This window comes from Falco punctatus (assembly GCF_963210335.1).
Source record: "Falco punctatus genome assembly, chromosome: 3".
NCBI classification, from domain to species: Eukaryota; Metazoa; Chordata; class Aves; order Falconiformes; family Falconidae; genus Falco; species Falco punctatus.
Genome location: NC_137582.1, coordinates 12,919,014 through 12,925,185, shown reverse-complemented (window position 1 = coordinate 12,925,185; position 6,172 = coordinate 12,919,014). Strand labels below are relative to the sequence as shown.

General features: G+C 51.6%; 1 long non-coding RNA gene across 1 annotated transcript in view; it reads right to left on the bottom strand.

Annotated features, from left to right (window-relative positions):
* Positions 1–5,297, bottom strand: part of LOC308061328 — a 40,334-nt gene extending 35,037 nt beyond the window's left edge. Inside the window, exon 1 of the long non-coding RNA XR_013927171.1 lies at positions 43–5,297. This is a non-coding gene — a long non-coding RNA (uncharacterized lncRNA). The remainder of the gene's footprint in view (positions 1–42) is intronic.
* Positions 5,298–6,172: the final 875 nt, after the last annotated feature.

Sequence of the window (6,172 nt, the reverse complement as noted above, 5' to 3'; positions counted from 1 at the left end):
CTCTGCCGAGCCGCCGAGCCACCGCAACAAAGAGCAAAGCACCTCTGCTTGCAGTCAGTGGAAGCGGAGGGCTGCCGTTGGGATCCTGCCACTGATTAACTAACTGACCTTGGTGTGTTCCTTCCCTTCCTGTCATGCCTTGGTTTCCCCTCTCAGAGTCGGGCTGTTGTCTGGAGCTATCGAGTATCTCATGGGAGATGTTGGACCCAGCTGGGCAGTCTAGGGGGAAGGTGGGGATACTTAGTGGGTGATCCTGGAGTCTCTGCCTTTGAGATAGTAAATCTGCCTGTTTCCAGGTGCTGTTCTGCTGTTACTGTGTTCACAGATTCTGCAGATATCTCAGACTTGGGGTGCGCAAGTTTTAATCATCCTTAAGATATTTGGAGCTTGGTCCAGCATAGGAGAAGACAATACTATCACCCTGGAAAGAGCAGCTGATGGCAACCCCAGGCTGCAGGATGGGCAGATGGAAATGGATATTGCACCCTGCTCCCTGTGGTGAGGACAGTACCGACATGAAACCCGGAGCCGGCGGGACGGTGAGGACCCTGGTGGCATGGGCCGCCACTCCCTGACAGCTCCACTTTATTTACAGGCCTGATTACAGGCGACACATGAGCGGATTTATTAACTCCGCTCTTCTGCTATTCAGAGCCTTGTAGATAAATGGCAGAGCCCGGGGCCAACGCTAAAACTCAGTTAACATTAAAGTGAAGGATCTGCCGGTGCTTCTGCCGGGGGGCTGGTGGCAAAGGGGAGCGGATGCGCTTTTCTTTGCAGTCAGATCCATGTCAGTTGAGTGGGAGGTTATTTTGCCTCTCCCCAGGATGGATGTCACATGCAGGGAGGGCAGGATGGGGATGCTGACTCAGCGCCTGCTGCTCCACTGGCTGGAAAGATGCAGGAGTGGTTGGGGCATTGCATTTCCCATGCCATAGGGGTGTGGGGCAGGTGAGGGCTTTGCTGCTTGGTGTGGGGCTGTGCTGAGCCTGCTTTGCCCCCCCAGACACTGATCCTGGTCCAGGCTAAACAACGTCAGCCCAGAGGGCACGCATGTCTGTTAAGACCTTGTTTTTATCATGCTGATTCTGCATAAATCATGACAATTGACCCCGGAGTCAGGGATATCACAGGGGTGTCAAACTGGTGCAAGAGGAGAATGAAAGCCCCTTAAACCCTGTTCCTCATCCCCATGTTGCAATTGCCATTTCCCTTAGTGTAATGAGTGTGAGTTGCATTTTAACTTCCCAGGATGAAAATACCGATTTACTCCTGCTATGAGGACAGAGGGAGAGACTGGGGAGCTGCAGAACAGGTTGCATCAGGATCTGCCAGCCTTGACCCAGCTTTCCTGTTTCTAGGAATCCCCTTTGCCTTCCTGCTAAATTGTTTTATCCCTGCCTTGGCTTGTGCCTAGAACTAGCCCCATTTTGCCGACTTTGCATAGGTTTTTCCCTCTGGTATTAAACACTCTGAGAGGCAGGGATTGCCCTGAGACCATAATCCAGAGCTGCCCCTACATGTCTGATAACTTGAGAAGACCTGTCGTGTCACTGCAAAGTTCAGACTGTGGGGACTGAAACGATGCAGCAACAGGGCACTCAGTTTGCTAGCAACTCTCTCAGGGTTGAACCAAAGTTACCTTCTTTTTCTGAAGTTCATGCTTAACTGAGGAGTCACAGAAATTCTAGTTTACACAACACCTGATTTGACAAGAAAGGTGCCATTCTGTTTCTGCTTGGGGTGAATTGAAAGGAAGACTTTGCTTGGACGCTAAAAGAATTGAGGAGAATCTAAGAGGTAGGAATTCATATCAGTGAGCATCCCAAAGAGTCAAAATGAAACTTTTCAAGGGCATTGTGCCCTTTCTTGGAGGGCCCCGTGTGAGGAAATAAACTTGACTTTTAGAATGTTTTGCTGGTGTGCAGGCAAAAGCCTTGCAGTAAAATGGAAAGTGGGAAAAACATATACAGGTTTATAGATGTGTACATGGGAATGAATGTATACATGGCAGCTAGAAATGTAACATGGGAACTGGCTAAAGGTGTATCCAATGTGGAGGGTCACTGCTGGCTTTAAATACCCCTGCTCCTTCCCTGCAGGACTCTGGTATCCCACAGCTCAGGGATGAGGCTTTTCTGGGGGCTTGTGGTGGACAAGCAGGAACAGGAGGAGGGGAGTGGATGACCTTGCCCAGTGGCAGGGTGGCTATGGATAACTCAGCCAGGGATGTTGGGATGTTGGGATGGGCTCTCTGCAGGGAGCAGAAGAAAAGATTGCACTATTAAAAGATGGTTGGTGCTTTTTCCAGTGATTTCTGACTTCAATCTTTCCATCTTTTCTTCTGACCCATCAGAGAGGGCTGCTTAGGGTCAGTGGTGCCGGGTTTGCTTTCAGGTAAAGGGGCTACTTCTTTATACTGCAAAGCACATTTGGGAAGGTGGTCTCCCACCATTTTGCTGAAACATCATGCAGTGATCTTGTTGACCTGGCTTCATCTCTGCCCGGACATGTATAAGTGTTAGGCTACCCCATCCCAGCCCAAACACCCTGCTTGTCTTCCTTATTTGGGTAATCCAAATCTGCCCTGGAAGCCAAAGCTTTCATGCCGTGTTGTGCACAAACCCCTGATGTGCAAATAAAGAAGTGAAATCCCATCAACACATCTTCTTTCCTGCGGGCATCCCGTGTTCGTCTGTGCAACCACTAGGAATGGGGAATCCTCACCTTGTTCAGGGACCCCCCAAGAAGGAAAGGGTGCCTGGGATAAAAGCACAACAAGGGCTGAATCACACTGGCAGGGCCAGCTGAATCCCACACTCCAGTGGCTCTTGCAGCATGGTGCCCAGCCAAGTACTCAGGTCACACAGCATTATCCCATGCAGTGGGTCAACGGCACTGCCAAGCAGCTTTGGCAGTGCAGGAGATGCATGTGAAGGGATGCCTCCTTAAATGTCTCTGGCATGGGCTAGGTCCAGCTATAGCCAGTGCACAGAAATGCTGCACCCAGATATACAGACTAGTGGCTCCAGACTGCTGTGCCATGGTGGTTCCTCTCCACCCCATTGCATCATTGAAATGCAACTGTATCTCTCAAGGCAGTGTCATTGCATGGACCAAAGCAAAGGAAATTTGAAAGATGCAGGTAACTCCACTGATGCCTTGGAAATGAGCACTGAAGATGCTGGAAAATCACTCCTTCTTTCCATGCCTCAGTTTCCCCAGTAGCAAAGCAGAGCTAGTTTCTCCTTTCCCACTGTGGGGGAGATGGGAGCTTCTTGGGCTTTGCTTTTTCCACTAGGGTTGGGTTTTCTGAGCACTCAGCAGTTCTGCAAAGCCAGTCCTTGCCACTTGTAAAGTGCTGCGGGAGTAAGGCCGTGCCAGATACCCGAGCCGGGTGGAAGCAGGTACTGCAGACAGCTATCTCCATGGATGGGCTGATACTGCAAACGGGCCGGGGCAGGGGGGAGTGGGTCGATAATGCAGATACGGAGACAGCTGGCCCGGCACAAATAAGCCCGGCTTTGTAAATGAACCCTGAGCTCTCAGGGCTCCCCGGTAAAGGCTGTTATCTCCAGACACTCCGGCTGTCTGGGTCCTTTCACAATACAGAGACATGCCGACCAGGATATGAGTCAGCTAACAGGGCTCTTTCCCTGATCGCTGACTGAGTGCGGCCCAGCACCGCTTTGCGATGTTGGCTGATGGCTGCCTGGTGCGGGGAACACAGGGCAGCTCGCATCTCCTCCGAGGGCAAGGACTTGGCCTGGGAATTAGCCCCCATCTGTCCTACCTGATTTCTCCTGCAGCCCAGCCTGGGATGCCTGCAGCCCATCCGTAACAGCAGCCACTGCTGCGCTCCCCAGCCATCAAGGCAGTGGGCTCATCCTGAGGTTATGAGAAAAAAACAGCCAGGCAAAAGGCATAAGGATTTATTCCTGCATTGCTGGATTCTGGGAGTGATACAAGCAGCTGTTCTTGGTCCACAGAGCTTCTGGCTTTACCCATGCAGTCCATACAATGCGGAGAAGACACCCCCCCAAACGGCCTGGCTTTTGCACCAATGCAGTCTGGCTATAGGAGCATTACAAGGAAACCTGGGAAAGGTGTGTGTTCCCCAGCCGTGCTCCATCCAGGTCTCCTGGCTATGTCCTCCTGCCTCCTACTGGATCCAGTTTGGGTACAAGCCCTAGCCCTGTCTTGCCAGTCCAAGGCTGGGACTGGGAGAAAAAAAAATAGCAGTTTTGTTCTCTCTAGGGCTGGTCTTGCTCTGTGTCCTGCCTCTGGCAACAGCCCACAGCTAATGCCTGGAGAAACGCAAGGCGGGATGAACAAAGAGTGCATTCCCAAAGTGCTCTCCCTGCTGCCAACAATCTGTGCTCAGGGACCTCTTGAACCAGAGTTCTGCCTCTGTCTTACAGTCGGGGATGGATTTTTCCTCTGTGAATGTATCTGCTAACCATGCAAATTTTTAACACCCTGCAGCAAGGAGTTCCTTGGTTTCATTGCAGAAAGCAACAGCCAACGGTTAGTGTGGCCTGGCGGGAGGCATCTTTGCTGCTTCTGCGCTGCACAGACTTGGGAAAGTCAGTTCAGCTGTGTGTGAAGAGGAAAGACCTGTGAAATACCAGCGGTCTGTGCACAGCAATCCTTTACAGTGATGCACACAAGCTGTTCCCAAACTAGGAGCTCTTCACCTTAACTCTTCCCTTATTGCTTTTGCTCTAAAGGCTGGTGCTCAGGGCCCTCCAAGACATACTTGTTAATAAACTAGAATGTGGGCCAGGGGATCTCTTCGGCACATTAATACAGCCATTTCCCTGCACCCCAGTCCCTGCTCCTCCTTTCTCCCCCCTTCCCATCTCATTTCCTCCTGAGCCAAAGAAATCTGTCTGCCTGATAGATGGCTCCTGACAAGCTGAGCAGCTAAAGATCACATGTCAATAGGGCTATAATTAGGAGAATTGAGCCCTGTCAGGGCCGGACGGATATTTATCTGAAATCAATGGCCAATAGGGTGGAAGGAATGAAGATGTGGGAGTGTTTGCTTTGGAGCTGCCACGGCTTTTTACACCCTGTCTGCACAGGGATCCTGCTGGCCGGGGCTTTCCTGCTGCTTGAAAGGGGGGAGGATTATAGCATTAGCCATGGAGATCTGCCCTGGCCTCGGAGCACCAGCACCCACTGACCCCTCTCTGGATATGCACACACCCCCCAGGTGGGGACAGCAATAGGAAAAAGTGAGATGGGGGATGCTGCTTACAGACAGAGGCTGTGATTCAACCCTTTGCTCTTCCTCTCAGTGAGGAAGAGCACGTTAGCAACTCCAGGCACCAGGGGCAGGGTCTCAGATGTACACAGGGGATGTAGGACTGGAGAGGTAACAGCTGATGGGGACAAGGACATTGTCACCTCCTATCCTCAGCTGAGATGGAGCTAGGGTCTCATCTAGATGCTCACATATTAAACTTGGCCTAAATCTCCAGGTGGGGACTATCCCTTCATGCCTGCCACAGTTCTGCCAGGGATGGTACCACAAATGTTGAGAGGTTGAGATTGCAAAGGTTACGAAGGTTGAAAGAATGAGATTTAGGCATTGGCTTCCTCTCTGGAGGCTGCTAGAGGCTGTCAAGGGGGCGCTGGGCCACTGCAGAGATTTTTGTTGCAGTCCTCCTCACAACTGTGGCATTTTTCTGAGCACACAAGGACCTCCCTGTGCCCCACAAAGCTCCTGCAATGCCCTCAGCACTGGTGCGGGGGGGTGGGTGGGGGGTGGGGTTTGCACCTAGGTAAAAACTGGGGCTTGCCCTCCTTTGGACTGGGGCATGAATCCTTTTTGCAGCCGCAGGACTTTCATGCAAAGAAAAGCTTGGAAGGCCCTGGGCAACACTTAAGCATCTGCTTTAATGCTTTGTTGGTGCAGAGGTCAATGGCCCAGCCTCAAAGCTGTTCAGCTATGAAAACAACTGAGGTTAAAGACAGAAATACTTTGGGGCACCAGGCTGGATGGAGTCTGGAGTCACACAAACCACAGGAAGGCAGCAGGGAGGAAACGACCCCTCCCCTACCTGGGGAATGATGCTATGAGGGGGGTACCACAGCCCACTACCCAGCATGAAGGTTCAACCCCAGGACTGAAAGGAGATGAAGGAAATCTTTGTAATTCCATCTT